Here is a 20,226-nt window from a genome sequence, read left to right on the forward strand (position 1 = left end):
AGGTTGAGTTCATTGGACTGGATCGTAGCTTGAGAGACCTTTGGTTCAAATCCCAGTGCCTGTACATGTAGTTTGACTGTAGCTTGACTGTAGTTTGTCTGAAATTTGCCTGTAGTTTGAACCTTTGGTTCAAATCCTAGTGCCCTCTCCAGAGCGTACCATATTGACACTCTTTAAAACCAGTTCAAGCTACTTTAGAAACCCAGCAAGTCCTTCTCAGCAGCAGAGCAACATCCACGAAATCTGCTCTTAGCAAGAAAAAGAGTCCACTTCACTGTTCCAGTGATGCCATTCATGCCAGTTCTCCAGACCACTGGAATAAAAAACCCACGTGTTCAGCAGGAGATCAAACTGTACTGGCACCAAACAATTCAACCACTACTTTGTAATAATTGTCAAGTGGTTACTATGAGGTTTCTCATTGCAAAGCACTGTTTCCCATTTTCCTAACATCCCCGTAGAATTAACCTAATACAGTTACACAGCAAACACCCCAATAACCAAGTAAGTATTCAGAAATTATGAGTCTACAGTAGCTCCACTGTGTGCCACCAGCCCCAGTATGATTCTCCTTCCACGTGCCACTAGTTCATCTCACACATTATATATTTTGTCTATAATCATATTTTTTGTTGTTTTGGAACTGTGTGCAGGGAGAAAACTTTATCTTGTCATGCGTAACTGTGTGCTAATTCAAAGAAGAATGTGCTGGAAAAAGATGCAGACTTATCTGATGTGCGTAGGTCTTATCCTTGTCACAAATACAAGAAGTCACCATAACCAATTAAGCTTTTAAAAAAAGTATATATATATAAATGATATATAAATAAATAAGCCTTTTTATTTTTATTTATTTATTTATTTATTTGTGCTTTAAAATAGACAAGGCAGCAATTCTCTTAACAATTTGTTCCATATCTGTGAACTATCCAGGCTCTCAGCAGCACTTAGTAGTTATATTTTAGCACACCATGTGGCAGAAAATGTAATTCCTTTGATGTTAAACTTTGAAGTTTCCTGTAGGAAGTCTTAAAAAATCAGATGAGATTTTAAACACCAGTTGAAACACACAAACTGGCAGCATAATTCTTTCCCCTAACAAGTGAAATGGTAGGAAAAACACTACCTCCAAATTAATCTCAAATAGAAGAGCATCAAAAGCAGTAGTCAGGTTTGAAAATATCTGGGAGTCAGTTTTCAAATATAAATTGTCACCTCATTGGTACCAAGTAAAGTATTTGATTTGCTAATTTTTATTTACTTATGTATTTATTTATTTATTTAGAGGTGATATAAGACTGCTAAGAGAATCTGGCATAGCTACAAGCTAGGTTAAATGTGGCAGATACATTTTAGTGGTTCCTTTTTTGCGAACAGTATTTGGCTTTCAATATATTTTGGGGGGGAAGGAACTGAAGCTTCACTTGCAGTTACCAGTGTACTTTGTTTATCAGTTCTATGATGCACTGCGAAGCAACAATGAAATGTTGAAATGAAAATGTTTAGCAAATAAGTGCAGATATAATGTAAAGAAATGGAAGACCATTAACCTGCTTATATCTGGGAAAAAGAATTGATAGAATAACTGCTGCAGTGATAAATACTAATGGTGTAGTTGCTTTCTGATCTTTTTGGATCTTGGGAGGAACAAAGGGTGTTTTTCATTAATTACATAAATTACTGTAGTCTTCACAAAGTTTAGAAATTATGAAACTGTAAAGCTACTCTGAAAAGAATTTGTGTACCTGAAATTTCTGTAGTCTTATGACCTTCCTAGATTACTTCCCACATAATCGTCATCAGCCTGCATACTGTGAGAGTCTCAAAACTATGAGTCCTCTATTTGCCTCTATAGGAAAGGTAATCCTTTCCTTCCCACTGGGGCTCTCAACTCAGCCATTTTCTCTTCTGTACTCGTCAGACCTCCATGTATTACTTCATCTCCATACACAGTGAGATTAGGGAAAAGCAAGGCAAAAATCCAGGTAGTAGACTGTGCCCACCTGCTCTTTCAGATAGTTAAATGGCACATCACTATTTCACTGCAATTTTTCCACAGGTTTCTGGCCTGATGATGTTGTCAGCACAATATATTGTGATCATGATATTGTGGACCACCATGCAATCACACCAATAACTATGTCTCTATAAAAGGTGTGGCAAAGTCTCAAAGTCTTTTGGGGTGGCAGGGCACAGAAAGAATAGATATACTGATGCACATGTTGAAGAATTTCATGTGAGCCAATATAAAAGAGCAGAAGAAATACCCCAGTGACCTTTTCAGTCCCTGATCCTGAACATCAGTTTTGATGATGCTGTTACACCTGTCACTCCATAACCTTATCCTTTCTACTGGGAGAAGATGGGATACAAACAGATGACCATCTTCCAGCATTCATGGCTTCCTGGGTGTGTCTTTTCAGGGTAGCTTTCCTGTGCTTTCTGCTTCCAAGTTTACTGAATAGGATTCATTGATATTTCAACTAGGGCTAGATTTGATTAAATAACATTATTCACCAGCCTTATAAAGCTTGACTCTCACCATAGTGAAGCTGCTACAGCAATATATCCCTTGATACATGCTGGCCTAGACAAGTCTAAATGAAACAGTGGAAAGTGTTTGTGACTGTTCTGGCTGCCTTTTTGCATTCACTGGCGGAAACGTGTTCTTTCATTCATACCTTACCGCCACCACTCTTTAATCTCATTCACTGTTTATGTAGCTGAGCTCTTATCTTGATGCCCATCACCAAAGCATCTGATGTCTCACAAGGATTAAATTAACAATAATAAATCCCTCATCTTTCCCATCAGGTAGGAGTTGGAACTTGAGCAGGAAAAATTCAAACCATTGTTACTCCTGCATTCCCCTCAGGCAACAAACAATACTCGTTGACTGAAACATTAATAAACAAGAATATGATGAAACAAATCATCAAAGCGAAAAAAATGGGTGTGAAGCATTAAACATTTATAGAAATGTATTAGTCACAATTTGGAAATCTATCAAGAATTTGAGGGGCAGGGGGACAGAAATCTAGAGAGGCCAAGAGGTAGGCAGACCTAGCTGTGAATAACTTCCCTGAAGACAGCTGACTAATATGTACTGGGTGAGTTGAAACTTCTCTGTTTGTTTGAACCCTGTGAACCCTGCACAGGTCTCTACTGGTCAAATGTTTTGGAGCTGGAGGCAGATGCAAGTGACAAAGGTTAGTCCTGAGCTACCACCATCAAAACAAACAATTTGCTCTCCTGAAGCTTTCCACTGAGACTGGTACAGGGATGGCTGAGCAAAGTGACCTATCTCTTAAAGTCCTGGAAGCATGTAGGTGGTTGGAGGCAATCATCCTCTGAGCATTGCTCCCAGCCCTCTCCCACTCCCTGTCCAGCATTTCCTGATTAGGGTCTTGTTTATGCACCTCACATTTGGTAGGGCCCAGAAAAATACAAGAAGAGGTGGATGGGAGAGGCTGTTCTGGGTTTTCCTATTTATTTACTTAGTTGATGAAAATCTACAGCCACTGAAGGGGAAAGAAACAGCTTGAAAGGGGAACTGGAAGGGTACTGATCTTCCTTAGTAAATCTCCTCCCACCTTCATTTATCTTCTCTGTCCATGTTGTTTTATTGCCTCATCACTGTTGTCTTCACTGCTGCAAATGAGTACTTGGGCAAAGATGGCAGAAAAACTAGTGCTGTGCTTAATGAAGCAGCCGTGTGTACATGTAAAAAATCTCACTCTAAAACTTATTAGGAGGAATGCTTTAAAGAGTTTTAAAATTATTATACCTGTATTTTTGCCAGTAGACTTCTTGATGGTGGGGATTCAAATATCTCGTCACTGAGATTCATTTTTCTGCAGATGCTCTCTTTTAACATTTCTTCATTATGAATTGTAAGGAGACAAACTCTGGAAGTGGGCACTGGCAGAGAATTATTTCACAGCATTAATAAACATCTCACATATTAGTACTAAAGGTGAACCGTAATGAATAAGTCAAATTATTTAAAACTCTTGTAATGCTATAAGCCCACCTTGTCTTCTCCTGCTGCAGCAGAGGTCACCTAGAATCAATCTACTGCCCTGCTTCACAATTGAACTAAGGAGCTAATTTAAGTTAAAAGCTGAATGAATTTTGTTCCAGCTACACAAGACAGATCTACATTTCTTAAAAACAAAACATCTCAAGGTACCCATGGTTCCTCTGTTACAGTGAATTCATGTTTATTCATGAAGGAAAAGTCACGACCCAAAAGACATCATTTTAAGAGAAGGAGGATGAAGGCTGTTTTTAATTGTCAGCTGAATAAAAATAGTTTTTGTGTTCAGTGCACAAGGTCAATGCAAAAACACTTTTTCAAACAAACCCTCCTACTGCTTTGATAATCCTTTTTTTTTCCCCCTTTACTCTTATCTATACCAATGTAAGGAAATAAATGCTCCCCAGTGACTATTTTTTATGGAAAGGGAAAGAGGAAAAATCATAAATTTGTTATTTCTACATCTGATTCAAATTTCATGCTGAAAATTTCTCAGATAAAATAGGTAAATTCAATTAAAATGGCATTTTTTTCCCCAATAGAAATATCAGTGCCTGATTTTTCCACAAGAAATCTCAAAATGACACTTTTCTGTTTGAACCACTGTTTTGTTTTGAAATCTCATACAAATAGCAACTCACAGAAGTTTCAGCACAGCAAATGCAATGAAACCAACTATGAAAAAAGACACTGTTTTGGACAGTGAATTGGTTCTTCAACAATATCAATTATAAATTAATATTCATCACAAGACTGGAACTTGTTATTGTTATTTCAAGGGATGATATCAGTATTAGAAAAATAACAGGTTAATTTGCATAATGCAGGCTAATTCGATGGGCTGCTCTGGGAGGAATATGATAAGGCATAAACAAGTTTTGACTAACAATTAACTAGGTTAACGTGACATAATGTGTGTGTGCGTTAGATGGGGATATTACCCTTTATGAATGTGTCATATCTGCAATACTGATTACTCATCTCTGCTTGCAGACAGTCTGAAAGTACTTGATGTTAAGTGTATGTATTGATTTAGTCAGCACACCCTAATGGATTAAGTGGAAAATAGTGTTGAACAGGAAACTGGTGACTCAAATATTGCAGCTCAGTTAATGAAGTCTGGTTTGGGGGTTTTGGGATGTGTTTTTTGTTGTTGTTATTTGTTTATTTGTTTGTTTCAATCATTTTCTGTTCCCCTGTGTTATGGTAACTTCACTTTCTGAAGAAACTGGATCATGAGCTGGAAAACTGTATGCATAATGTGGTTAGTAGTAGCTCAGCATCTAACACCACAGGAATCCTGAGTTTCTCCCCACTGCTTTTTGTGTGAAATTCACTGGGGAAAAAAAAAAAAAAAAAAAAAAAGAAAGAAAAAGGCCCTGACAGCCCAAAACAGTACCTCCATTGGCATTTTCTGTTGTTTTTCCCACAAAGAACCCACAAAGGTCAAGCAATGTCATGTGGCTGCCCTCACCCCTGCTCTTTGGGTAGTTGTATCATTCTCTTCTTCAGTTGCTGAGCAAGTGCATAAGCACTTGCAACCCCCTTCCTTAGCCATATACTGCATTTGGAAGGGTGGAAGCCAGAACTAAACCTCTTGCCTAGCACCATTATCAGTCTTGAGCCACAACTGAATACAATCTTTACACTAACAATTTTAAAATCAGTTTCCACTTCCACCAGCAGTATATGCCACTGCAGTGGGTTAGTAGAATGTTTTCTATTTTCTGTGGCAGGGAAACTAACCATATTTCTGAAATATTGCTTCAAAACAACTGAAACATTTTTGTATAAAGTAATTCTGCACAAAATCAAGGGCATGATCCTGAGAAGGGGTGGGTATCACTCTGCTGCTTTTTTCTTTCTGACAACTGTATATGAGTGAAAAGGAGACAGATTCATTTAAATGCTCGTAGCTATGGGTGAATTAGTGGTCTTAAAATTTTAAGTCTCAAAATTATACCTGCAGACCAGGAGTTTGAGCCATTATCCAGTGACACCATTCCCAGGGCTTCCATTTCTGGAGATTTTGTTGTTGTTGTTGTTGTTGTTGTTTTGTTTTTTAACAAAGCTCATCTTTTCAGGCACTTTCCAAACTGCTATAGACTTAAACAATTTATCTCCTTCTCCTTTTCCTGTCTGTCCACAGAAATGAGGGTTAATTGAAGCCTTATAATAAAGGCATTTTTAAATTAGATTTCAGTATTTTCTTGCTTTTGATTTCTCTGTTTAATCCTACTTTACTTGGTATTTCTCTTATGCATTGGGCATGGATTAGGACTTATTTGCTTATACTGCTGTTTAGATGATCACTTTTACCAAATCTTTTTTAAATAGGAAAACTGCCACTATAACAAGTTGAAGATGGAAAATTGTTTCTACTGGAAGGTGAGCCCTGTTGATGGCCCAGAAGAGCATTTTAAAGGGATATGACATTGGTTTTATATTCAGCAGAAAAAGCTTTGGATTTCAGTAGACTTTCAAAATATTTAGGACCCTAAGGATTACTTACACTGTTTGAATATGACCTCAGAAATCCCAGTCTTTTATTGTGGATGAATTCCAAAAGAAGTGCTTCAACCTTAAAAATGGAAACAGATGATTGACAATGTTTTCTTACAAACTTTATAATGCTTTTCAATAAAGGCAAAATGCTGCCAAAAATGGCTGTCCACCTAATGTTTCTCTTTTCCACACCCTGTTGTATCAGGGACTGCTAAAGGCCAGTCAGTAAAAATTAAAAAAAAAAAAAAAAAAAAAAAAAAAACATAAAAAATCTGTCCAGACCTCAGTCAAATCTCTCCAAAACTACAGTCAGGATATGACTGTAGTTTTATTGGGATTAAATTGGCTTTTGCTTCATTCTAACCAAATGCTGTTCAAAGCAGTGCTTAAGACAGCACATGTACAAAAGGTGTGCCCTACTGAACAGTCTGTCAACAGTATCATGAGCCTACTTTATTCATGCAACGTATCTCATTAACATCAACACTACAACTCATTTTCTGGGTTGATCTAAAAAGTTTTGCAGAGCTTGTGTTAAAAACAGGTATTCAGGAAGAAGATGTAAATTATTAATCAGTAATAAACCCCAATATGTTTTCTATGTTCCACAGGGTGAGCTGGGTTTAAAGAAGTAGCCCTCCACTCGGCTTATGGAGTAAAGTATATCCTGGTCAGCAGCATGTACATAGACAGTCTTCCACAGAGAAAAGGTATAAGGGGGAAGGAAAAGTGACACTTCCTTGCAAACAAAGAAAATAACATGGGTTTATTAACAGAGATCTGATCTAAATATTTATCTAAATGTTTTGCCCCCTGCATAGTAAACTTGCCTCACATGATTATTTCTTATCATCCTGTTTTTTCAGATGAATTTAATGGAGACAATAATTTTTAAATGCTTGGAAGATAATACCTAACATTCAGACCTGGAGTCAGAAAGTACAGAAAACTGGTGAATTTTGACATGTATATCTGTACTGAGATAGTTAAAAGAAGTACTCCATAGACATTGGGGTTTACAGAGGACTTGTTAAACAAATGTCCTTCACAGCCTGAAAAGCTGGTGGCTTGATGGAAGGTTAGGACAGGAGTCATCTCCACCTTAGTGACCCAGATGGATTCATTTACTTCCTTGCTTGCTGTTTGTCCACTTAAACACCCTTTTATGGCAGGATTATATGACCAGCAGAGAAACCCTGGACCAGCCAAGGAAGTAAACATTGTTTAAGCATGCACATTTTCTTAATATTAGCAGACCGGAATTTCTGGAAATGAGTGAGAGGCATCACATAGGAGATATTAAATTATTATTATACTGCACATATCCTTGTCTTCTTTTGTCTCAAAAGAAGCAACACCACCTGTCTATCTGGTATCTTGTGTTAATAGACTAAGAAGCAAGGTGTTGATGCTAAGCCAAAGATTTAGCATAGCCAACCAAGTAGACATGACCCGAGCCATGAAGCCCAGTGTCTATTGCAATGGGACCACATCCCCAGATGGCCCTTAGGGGATTTTCCAACAAGTTGTTAGGGATCTGTGGTTAGACTTGCAGACCCATGAGGTGTCTTGCAGATTAATGTTGGGTGGCAGTGGCTTCTCCTCTTTGAAGTGTAGGTACCAAGTGTATAAACGTCAATGAATTCTGCCCCCCCACACACATACACTGACTTTTATGCCATCCTATGTCAACCCTTTTTTTTCCTCCAGATTGTCTTCAGTGATCCAAAAGATCGCTGTTTCTTCCTGTCAGTATAAGTTAAAATACGTGGACTGAAATGAAGCCAGCAGTCCATGCTCAAAACCATAGTTCTTATTCTGAATTTCCAAACCATGTGAAAGTCCACAGCAGCTAGTTTGCCCTCTAAGTAACATTTTTGTGCATGCAGGTACCCAAGTTGTACACCCAGAATAACACCTTACTTTTCAATATGTGTGTGCATTTAGTTTGAGGATCTTTGTTATGTCTAAAATACATGTACCTTAAGGTTGTTGAAGAATAAAAAAATACCATGAACTTTAAAAATCTTACATTTAAAGAAGACAGTATGTTATAGTTTCACAATTGTTTGGAGGTCCTGGTCTTTCTGAGTGAAAGGGAGTCAACACTGCAGGGCTGGGACAACCATTTGCTTACCAAGTGCAGCACCGCCCTTCAGGAAGGACAACAAGAACTTAAAAAGGTGGATTGTTTTTTTCCCCTGGTATAAATTAGGCCCTGCATGCTGAAACGTGCCAGTGTTTGATGGGTTAAGAACTTTATGCAAGTGGTTCTTGGCAGACACAAACTATCTGCTGAAAACAATTCCATCTGTAAAACTGCACCAAATTGGCTGGCACTGAGTTTCCTCTCCCTGTACCATGTGCTGACTGATGGAATATGAATCATAAAAAATAAAGATAGAAAAGATCTATTAGCTCATCTGTTTTTCTCCTGCCAGAGCAACCCTGTTCTCTGCCATATATTCAGCAGTGCTTTCTAGTCCTTTTATAAAAGTTTCACACAGACACCCACCATTTTTTGGCATTCAACATGCCTAATGATTCCCAAATTAGAAAACTTTACTTAGTGTATAACTTTTGCCTAATTTCATGGCATTGCTTCCTCTGCATGCCCTCAGCAATTACTCAGCATGTTTAAGTTTCTTTCCACTTGATTTCAGTCCCGCCACATCATTCCTGTCAAATGCCACAGCAAAGAAGCAGATTTGCAAAGCTGGCTCTTTTTAGCATCCTCAACAATTTTCAAAGCAATCTGAACAGAATGGCTTGGCCGCTGGGGTAGATTGTGAACAGCTATGAGAAGAAAAGGCAGAATTACACACAAGTATAGGGACAGGCTTCTGCTAGTGGAGGCACGACTAAACCATTAATGAGGAACAACAGGCTTTCTGAATGTTGATACATCTCATGCAGTCTGTTCATGAAATGTTAACAAGAATCTATAAGGAAAATACTGCAATCCAAAATATGAGGTTTCCTCTTGTTCTTTAAGACTTCCTGTGTTGGAAATTGAATGGCTTGTCTAACTGGGCAATTCTAATGGATTCTTCATTGCTGGGTATTTGTTGTTTAAAGGACACAAGCTGGTTCCAAATGTAGCCCTTCTGTATGAAGCATATTCTATCATTATTTCTACTTATTTTTCAGACTGAAGTTTCAAGTCCTGCAATGAACATCCATTTTTAGTGCATATCAGTTGCTTAGAATGCCAGGAGCCTGGATTAAAAATCTGGGGTTAAAAGTCTGGACTCTAGAGACTGTGTACCTGTATTCACTTCCTTCCTACTTCCTCTCCTTTTCTCCCACTACAAAGACAGTACCATAGAAATTACGACTACTTTTTTGACTGTATCATTTCCCATTAGGTGATTCAGCATTTGATTTAACTGATATCTTCAGATGTCTTCATCCTTGTTGTTGACAAAATAAATAAAATAAAATAAAATAAAATAAAATAAAATAAAATAAAATAAAATAAAATAAAATAAAATAAAATAAAATAAAATAAAATAAAATAATAAAATAAAATAAAATAAAATAAAATAAAATAAAATAAAATAAAATAAAATAAAATAAAATAAAATAAAATAAAATAAAATAAAATAAAATAAAATAAAATAAAATCCTAACTGGCACACAGGAGAGCTAGAAAAAGAAAATATGGTAACTACTCCAGTAGTTAGCTCATGAATTACATGGTGGTCTCAAGGAAAGACTCAGAATGGCAGTTCCTCATCTTCTAACAGTGTAGGATCACAGCCACCCACTAATGCCAGGCAAGAGTCTGAGCATGAGTAATACACCTTGTTTTGCTTCTAAGAAGGGCGAATTTAGTTCACACAGTCTTGTGCTTGCTTTTTCCCTAAAATGTATTTTCCAGGGCTTTGTTCATCCTGATTGTGACTCTATGAAATAAGTTTCCTCCACTTTATTTGAAATGTTACGCTCAATCTATTTTCAGCACCAAATCTGTCATTACAGCAGTCATCACTTATACTGAGAAGTGCCAGGAATTAGGTTTTATGAAGGATTTTCACTTTTTATGCCTTAGTAAGATCAATAACCCTCAATTTTTATTTTATTTTATTTTATTTTATTTTATTTTATTTTATTTTATTTTATTTTATTTTATTTTCAGGAAGGAAATTCCAGAACCTGGGTTGAAAAGGGATATCTTGGAACATGGAAAACATCTTAAAATCATCTTTTATTTCTTTTATTGATGTAATTTTTTCAACTGTTATATTAGACTATATATAACACATATTGTACACATACCTGATAATTAAAATGAAAAGTCATTTGAATCTTTTAAACACTGTAGATTTGCAGCCTAAATAGTGATTGGGAAATCTTTATTTGGTTCAAATATTTTTCTGTTCCCTTTTTTTTTTTTAAGAGAAGTGCCAGCCAGCAAAAAATAACCTTGATTTCTACAGAATTTTGATACTTACACACTTTCACTGCTTTTTCCAACAGAAAGCTTATCAGAACTGTAATATTGCACGTATATTTTTCGTTTTGTTTGACCACAGTAAATGTCATCCTAAAAGTAAGGCAAAACACTCATATTTTTTTTTTACTTTCATGTGTAATAAAGTATACCATGTATACACAGTGTATGCTTCTGAGTGAATTCCAACATGCTCTAAATAAGTATATGTATTTCCCAAATGCATCCTTGGAGATTCATCACATACATAAACCTGTTGTGCACACCTCCTTAAAATAAATTTTATTCAAAGGAGAGGAAAACACACCATGTTGCAGTTAAAATGCTGGGAAGAGGTAGTGGTGGAGGGGGTGTTCTAATTGACTCTGAATGGAAGAGGGATGCTTTGCTGTCGTTTAAAAGACACTTGTGCAAAACTGCCTTTAATTTTGTAGTTCCACAGAGACTTTTCATGGTTCTGAGTATTTAACAAAGCTGACATTTTAAAAATAGTTTCCTAAGGGACTGCGACAACTACTGGGGTTCACAAAAGAACTGCAGTGTCAGCTCTAAGAAAGGCTCAGCATTAGTACAGAGCAAAAGCAGCACTGATGTGGTAGGAGAGGCCCCAGCTTGTAGTTGTTTCTACTTACAATATTCTTTTAAAGAGTCCAAGCAAAGCATGTTTACGAGTGAATGGAGGCTATAGCAGCCTTGAAGAAGAAATCTAGGGGATTTAGTAGTAGTAGCAGTAGTAGTAGCAGTAGTAGTAATAGTTTTGATTTGGTTTGGTTTGGTTGGGTTTTTCTGTTTGTTTTTCTCATGTTGTCAGTTCAAGGAAGGACAGTAAAACTCGACCTTTTCAAATGCATTCAAAGTCAAATAAATGAACAACTATTTTCAGGACTAGGGCTGGCATTGAATATTAACCAGATACGTCAAGTTTCTAGTTGTTGTATTTCTCTCCCCATCTAAAGCATGTTCTTGATTGTTATACCTTCCCTAGTGAGCCACATGAGAAAGACACATGGGGTCTTTGTGTTTTGCAAAATTAAATAACAAGACAACAGCATTCAACATGGCTTACAGAAAGCTTTGTGTCAAGACACCACAGAACAAAGCTATAAAGCTATTAGAGCTTTAAAAGTGCTTAGCAATTGGCCTGCAAACCTCTGCCAATAAGATCTTCATGCACACCCTGTGCACATGTAACTTCTTGCATAATGTTTTATTATTTTTGTTCATTTACATTTCCATAATGATGACAATGTGTTCAGCTCTTACCACACAGAGAGAAAATACAATTTTAACACACACACAAACAGACATGCACACACACACAGAGTCCTTCCTGTAGTCTAGGAAAGGTTTTTGTGATTGTGGCCCAATGTAATACGTAGCAAATGAGTAAGGAGCAGCTAACTGTAAGACAAAAAGTAATTCTATCTCACAATAGTCTAACAAGTTTACGTGGCTTCTTTTCATTAAATTTTGTTTTTCATTGAAAAGGCAGCTGGACAATACAAGGTAGACAGGAAAACTGTGAGCAAAGGAACAGGGTTTGTTCCTAGTTTGATCTCATCTCAGCGCTAGCTCTGCCAGTGTTTGGAGAGACAGCCTGGTTTCATTTTCATGCACTTATTGTTTTCCTCAGAAAGTTGCTGGTGGGAAAGAATTCTGACATGTGTACAGCAATAATGAAGCAGGGATATAAATGTCCTGTGTCTCCCTGTCATTTTGATGGCAGGCTTTTTGAATCAGTGTTTAGGGGATTGGCAGTCCCCCAGACCAGCAGCATCTCTGAGCGATGTGATGGTGTTCAGCAGGCCTTGCCACTTGTCCTCCAGGCCCTGACACCCTCGTGACTCTGGCCTGTAGCAGCGCACAAATCTTGCCTGTCTGTAGTTAAGCTGTAACTTTGAATAGAACTTGGAAGACAATGTATCTTTTGTTTAACAATTAGTTTATGAGCAGTACCTAATAATTCAAGGTAGTTTTCCCCTGATATTGTGGTAATGAAATGACATTGTTAGATGTCACTATGAGCTTATAGCTGGAGCAGCAGTACAAAAAGGCAAGAGTACTCCAAACTACTGAATGCTAAAAAGAAGTTAAGTTCTAGTACAATTACAGCATTATTCTGGCTTTTGGATCATATCTATCAAGCCAACAGCTGCCTAAAAAAGCAGTCTAGAGCACTTGCTGTGGACAAATATAGCTCACCTGTGCAAATCCACTTATTTCAGTGATATCAACCCACAAAAAGATTTAGAGCTTGCCTGCTTTCTTCAAGTTGCGTGAAGTTGATGTACTTCATTTGAAGTGCACCATCTGAGCAGGTGAACTGAGTGTCTGTGTCCTACTGGCTTTCATTTTTCAGTGAGTTAGCACTTTTGTGAAAGGAAGGTTCCCTCTGATGGCTTGACTTGTTCACAACATTGTCAGCCTCTATTCATTGTGACATTCTTCTGGCAGAGCGTGCTTGGATGTGGGCCATGAAGCAATCAAGAACTGTTGTGTACCACCTGGGCATCACACATGAAGAATCCTTGGAAGCTCTCCTACCGTCCCAAAATCTGACTCGTTTGAACAGCCAGCAAATGTGAATAGCCATAGGCATAACCACTAGAGGCAGCTTGTTCTTCAGTCTGTCTGTCAGGAGGACACACAACACAGAGTGTGTGTGTATTTGACATGGTGCTGATCACTGCAAGCTGGCTGCAGGCCAAGCACTGTGCTAGTCAACGACTGTGACAACAGTGTTAATGGCCATAGTCACAGGTTCCTCTGTCTCATCTGCAGCTGCCCAGGAAGGAGAGCAAGAATAAGGCCAAGGAAGAGTAGAAGCATGGACAACACTTAGAATAGCTTCATTTTGTGCACTGTTGTTATGGTAGTAATAAAGAGGCATTGTCAGGGAGAAGCAGTTGATACTGCAGACTCACATCAATCCATGGGTGCAGAAGATGGAGGTCCATGAATTTTGGCAACAGAAACATGCACACGGGAGACCTCCTGAAAGCACCCAGAACACGTGGAAGTTAGTGGTGTATAGCTGAAAGTTGTGGCGCTGCAGACACTAACCATAGAGTGCTGACAGTCCAACAAACAGAGCTGATGTGGTAAAGGTAGGCACAACACCTAAATAGAGATATTGCCACTGACTTGACTTTAGCAGCTGTCGTGGTTCCGCTCGAGTGGGCAGCCAAGCTCCACCACAGCCGCTCTCTCACTCCCCCTCCTCAAAGATGAACAGGGAGAAAACATGTGAAAAAGTCTCAAAGGTTGAGATAAGGATGAGAAAATCACGCAATAATTATTGTAACGGGCAAAACAGACTCCGCATAAGGAGATAGTAAGATTTATTGCTTATTACTAACAAGCTAGAGAAGTGAGAAACAAAGGAAAGAAACCAAAAGCACCTTCCCCCCCCCATCCACCCTCTTCCACCTCCTCCCCCCGAGTGGCACAGGGGAACGGGGGAATAGGGGTTATGGTCAGTCTACAGTGCTTCTTCTCTGCCACTCCTTCTCAGTCACTCTCGTCCCCTGTGCTGTGGGGTCCCACCCACGGGATACAGTCCTTGATGAACTGATCCGGCGTGGGCTTCCCACAGGCAGCAGCTCTTCCAGAACTGCTCCAGATATGGGTCCGTACCATGGGGTCCATCCCTCAGGAGAAAACTGCTCCAACCTGGCTCTCCTACAGGCAGCAGCTCCTGCCAGGTCACCTGCTCCTGCGTGGTCTCCTCTCCATGGGCTACAGGTCTGGCCCAGAATCTGCTCCGGCAGGGGTCTTCCACAGGCGGCAGCCTCCGTCGGTGCAGGGCCACCTGCTCCACCGTGGTCTCCTCCACGGGCTGCAGCGTGGAGCCCTGCTCCACCGTGTTACTCCATGGGCTGCAGGGGGACATCCTGCTTCACCATGGTCCTCACCACAGACCGCAGGGGACTTCTGCTCTGGTGCCTGGAGCACCTCTCCCCCTCCTTCTACACTGACCTTGGTGCCTGCAAGGCTGTTCCTCACTCTTCTCGCTCTCCCAGCTGCTTTGTGGCGCAGTGTTTTTTTCCCTGTCTTAAATATGCTCTCACAGAGGCACAAAACAACATCGCTTATTGGCTCAGCTCAGGTCAACAATGGGGCCCTTACCAAACGTGGGGCAACTTCTAGATCCTTCTCACAGAAACCACCCCTATGGCCCCCTGCTACAAAAACCTTGCCACGTAAACCCACTACAGCAGCCTTCAAGATTTTTACTAATCATTTGGATGCATAGACATCACTGTCTGTTCTTCTGTCTTCTGAATCTTCCTGTTTTTCACCATAGCTGACAGAGATTTATACCAGGAACCATCTAACCATCACCCATGCAGCTGCAGAGTAACTGCAGAGTAGTGATCCCTGGTGTTCAGTAACAGCCTCAGAATCCAATTCTGATGTCTCGGCAGCAGTATTGTCCACAGCAGCATATGAAGCACTGTGGAGAGACAAAGCCCCCAATTTTCCAGGAAGTCTGAGCACACTAAGAGACTCACCTACAGGAGAATTGCCAGGGATGCACTATCAGGAATGTCTCCTACATGAAAGAGGCTTTTCTGCAGTGCACAGCTTTGGCTAACATAGTAAGCCACTTATTCTAGTTCATGGGGTGTGACAGTGTTAGACAAGGTCCATGATCTCCTCAAACCATGCTTTTGCTGCACATGAACTGGTGCCTTCCTGATGGTACCGTGGCATGAGGATGCACTTATCAATAAGTGATAAGTGTACCATTACTGTGACCTATGTAAGCATTTTGGCCTACAGACTCAGAGAAATGGTGACTACTTTGTGAGGAATACCTTCTCAAATGCTTTCTAAAAGCATTTTCTCTTAAAAGACTGGAAGAAGAGCTGGATCTGTTGCTGGCAGCATTTTGTTTAATGGGCAAAAAGAGAAAATTAGATTCTATTTGAACAGTAGCTCTGTCTTCCTTAAACTGCAGCTGCTTACATGCTGTGCAGACAGTGGGGGCTTGAACTGCAGGACCAGAGACATCTCAGTTTGGAAACATTAACCTTCAGAGTCACAGTCCCTTGTTGCCTCTTGGAGCCCTTTTGCAATCCTCAGAAGCTGAAGTAGTTAAACACCAGCTTCATGTCCAGAGGAATCAAAGCAACTCAATTTCTATGAGTCACCGGTTTTACCATCGAAGGAATCACCAGCTGAAGGGTTAAGACACTTTAAGGTATGTTTCTTGCAGGAGATAGAATCATTTATACCTATCAAAGGAAAATCCTTAACAAAACTCACTGCCTGGCAACACCAGACCTTGTGCTGATCCTTCTCAGAGCGGCAGGAACTATCTCACCAGCCCCTAAGTTTGCTAAACCCTTCTCAGTGTCCAGGTGATATATATAGATCTGTATATACATCTAATTTATTATTTTCTTTGAAGCACTGTACCACATTGCTTCACCCTGATTCACTTTCTTTTTCCACTCTCTCACTGTCTCCACTCTTGCTTTTTATAAGATAAAGAAAGGAAGGTTCATTTAGTGGAAAAAAGTCAACAAGATAAGTATTTTTAATTAAAGCAAATGTGAATGAAATCATTGTTTATATTTAGCAACAGGAATATGTCTTAGTTGCTGTAGAACCCTTTGACTATAATTCATCAGTGGGACCTCGATTAGTTATTGCAGGGAGTAGAGCTCCTAACCACTACCGTGGGGCCCTGGAACCTTTGCAGGAGCCTGGGCAAACACACAGACACATGGTAATGCCAGGTCAGTGTGAGGTATAGCCCACAACATCTCCTGTGCCTTGCTTTTCCAAAAGGGAAACCCAAGCACAAGAGGTTAGAATGAGGTCACAGTGGGGTCCAAGGGCTCCACTGGTCTAGATGAACAGTCATAGAGTCAGAACCTGGGAGGTAGATCCCAAAGGACACTTGCTCTGCAGTATAGACATAACCTCAGTTGCACTGATTCCTGCATAGTGCTCTCAACTCAGAATGGCACCCTGTCCACAGACCGTCAACCCTGTAATCTCTGCATCTTGATTGGTTATCCAATGTTGTTGTCATACAAAGGGTGTATTATATACACACTCCACTGAGCTTGTGTATTCTGGAGAAGTATCAGTTCCCTAAAGGGATCACACGAAATACATTAATATAGATGAGAGAAACCTGGTGCTTTGCTTAAAAATACCAATGATCATAAATAAATAAATAAATAAGCTTCCTACTTTTTCCCAGCTATTATTGGAGTTTCTTAGTCACAGGTCCTTATGGGAAGCTGAATACACAGAGTATTCAGAACCTACTGCTGATGAGACTTTAGGATGCCTACCATTGCAATCATAAATAAAACAGCTTCACAGAAGATCCTGTCTGAAGAAAATTACTGAGATTTTTCTCACAACACAAAACCCAGATATATAGCATAACTGCCAATTAGGTTAAAGTTAAACTGAAGGAATATGCTGCATTTATGCAGATTCTTTTTTATCAATGCAGCCTGAGTTACTACTAAATAAATTTCACACGCACACAAGTCCCCAGGTAAAATAAATATTGAACCACAAAGTTAATCTTTCCTTGTTGTGCTGTTCATGCTGGTAAGACCTGATCATACAACACTGGAATGAACTGAAGGTATTTATTAAGAGTTAATAAAGACCAAATTCTGTCACAGAAGAGTTCTTGTGAAATTTGAGAAGTGTATTTTTAGAAAAAGAGGTCAAACATAAATGCTGACCTACAAACCCACTTGAAGTTAATCATGACTTTGCACATAAATCAGCCACCAGACTATTTGTACATACTGTCATAGTAACTATCCCACTTACAGCAGCACCACCCACAGATTTTTAACCGTTTTACATCAAATACACATTGCCTGTGTCATTGTTAATGTCCCTGGCCTACAGACGTCCTTGAAAATTCCACCCATTCCCTCCAGACCAAAATTAGCTATTGATGCCTCCCAATTTGTTTTTGCTCTCTGAATGCCATATACAGGGAGGAAAAAAACTACCGTATTTGACAATATATCATGAAGCATCTATAATGCGTCACTGAGGAAGAGCTTTCCAGGATGATGCTGAGATGTTTTCATGGTTAAAGCTCTGCAGAAGAACTGACACACAAGTGGAACAAGAGGGTGGGTAGTTAAGCCACTCCTGAGCAACCCACTGTACATGGGCAAGGCCTACTGTACATGGGATGTTGGTCTCTGATCTAGGCTTTTCTGCTAAGCATTTTTTCTTTGTGGAGAAAATTATAGGTCAAACAGCATTGGTATAATTATCCCACTAGAGCTATAACAGCGTGAATCTTTGCATGAACACTATCCTTCCTAACATTCCAGCTTAACTATAACAGTAGATTTAGATCAATATAGTCCTACTGGTAAAAATTCTCATCTAGAAAGTGGTATCAAAATTACAAGAAGAAACTATACTAATTTACTTTAATTTGCTTAGCCACATTTCTTCACTTCATTTTTGTTAGATAAGAAAATAATTTTTCTTCTCTGCATAATGCAGAAGAAGGATTCTTTTACATTGTCTGGTGTACTATAATTTTCTGTGTCAACAATAATTGCTATAAAATCTCACATCAAGCATATGGTAGTGTAATGTAACTCAGAACCCAGGAAATCAAATGACAGTACAGCGTTTTCCATTTTTTTATTTATTTATTTATTTATTTATGTTGTTTATTCATTCCTTTTAACACCCCAATAAGGCAAAATAGTACTTGGTGAGATGCAACTAAGGGGGGAAATGGCAAATTTCCTACTCAGACTGATTAAACTCACAGCTGACAAATAATTGTTCTCCTGAGGGACTTACAGAATCTGTTTGAAAGCTGTAATTCTAGATTAAATCAGAGTACAAACAGTTCCAAAAGGCATCAGAGATAACATGGTCACTACTGGAATATTAAAATATAACATCAGCCCTCTGACACAAATCCATTGATTTCTTATCTGTCCAGTTCCCATCATGATGAAAACCCCTGTTCATCCCAGTTTAACATCATTCCTTTCTTCTGCCTGCATGCAATAATTTTCTCCTTTCTCCACAGCCAGCAACAAACTGTGGAGGTGGAACAATGAACTCTTTCATAGCAAGAAAGAGAAGAAAATAAACCCCTTTTCACTGTAAATCTTTTACTCTTGGTCTCTTTTCCTGAGACAATGACTGCCTACTCATTTTCAGAAAAAAATAAAAATAAATAAAAATAAAAAGGCTAAAGAATAAAGCTATAATGGTCAAAGAGAACACCCTTTTGATAGAAAAGCTCTTATCTATACAATTTCAACATGGGAAGAGATAGACCTTTACCAGTTATAGGCTGATACCCATTTAAAAATGCTGGAGAATCTCTGCAGGTACTCATGCTTTGACCCCATCTCTCCTTGTGTGGCAGCAGGCCTCCACACTGCTGGTGTCTGCAGAGGACAGGCACCCATGCCTCTGACCAGCACAGCTAATGTCAACCAACCATGCTCAAGTGGCTCCAAGACTCCACTGTGGGTGAAGCCAGCGTGATCCCCAAGGCCCATCTCTTTGGCCATGTGGCTTCCGGACACAGCTCAGGCTCACTCCTCACTGCCACATGCACCTGGCAAAGCTGATGTAGCCTCACTACAAGTGCAACATGTGGTGTTGTGTGGGTGGACACACTGACCAGATGCGGAATGTAGGCACCATACAGACTGGGCAGTGCTTCTCCTCATACCTCAGTGCGGCCCGCTGTCCTGGAAGACCAGACCCAGTGAGCAAAGTTGCCATCATCATAAAACATCCCCAGCCAACATAAATGCATGCTGGTAAGACCATAAAGCAAGGATCCAGACAAGGAGTGATGTTCCCCAAAGCTGCCAGGTTTCTCCCTTTAGGACACTACCCTACCATTGTATTAGTAAAATCAATGGGGCTCGTGACAGACCAAGGAGTTTGCTGGAACTCCCACACGGAGTGACTTGTGACACTGGGGCTTTCTTTTCTCTTTAAGTGGTGCACCAAGAGGTCAAATAATGATTTCCATAAGGATTTCTGGATTTTTTTTTTATAGGATCCCAACAGAAGATTATGGTTTTAATTACGGTTGGTAGAACTGAAATTTGTATTCTATCCCCTCAACCCCAAAGATATTTTTCCATGAGATTTTGATTTTAAAAATATGTTCTTATTGTTCCTCTTAGTCTTTTAAAATGCCTGCCCTTCTTTAAGAACAGTGTCTTAGGCTGTC

General features: G+C 39.3%; 1 long non-coding RNA gene across 1 annotated transcript in view; it reads left to right on the plus strand.

Moving 5' to 3' along the window:
* LOC311427368 overlaps nt 1–6,466 on the plus strand; it is a 31,750-nt gene extending 25,284 nt beyond the window's left edge. Inside the window, exon 4 of the long non-coding RNA XR_014687299.1 lies at nt 6,377–6,466. This is a non-coding gene — a long non-coding RNA (uncharacterized lncRNA). The remainder of the gene's footprint in view (nt 1–6,376) is intronic.
* Nucleotides 6,467–20,226: the final 13,760 nt, after the last annotated feature.

Source organism: Aythya ferina, assembly GCF_964211825.1.
Source record: "Aythya ferina genome assembly, chromosome: Z".
In the NCBI taxonomy this organism is placed as follows: Eukaryota; Metazoa; Chordata; class Aves; order Anseriformes; family Anatidae; genus Aythya; species Aythya ferina.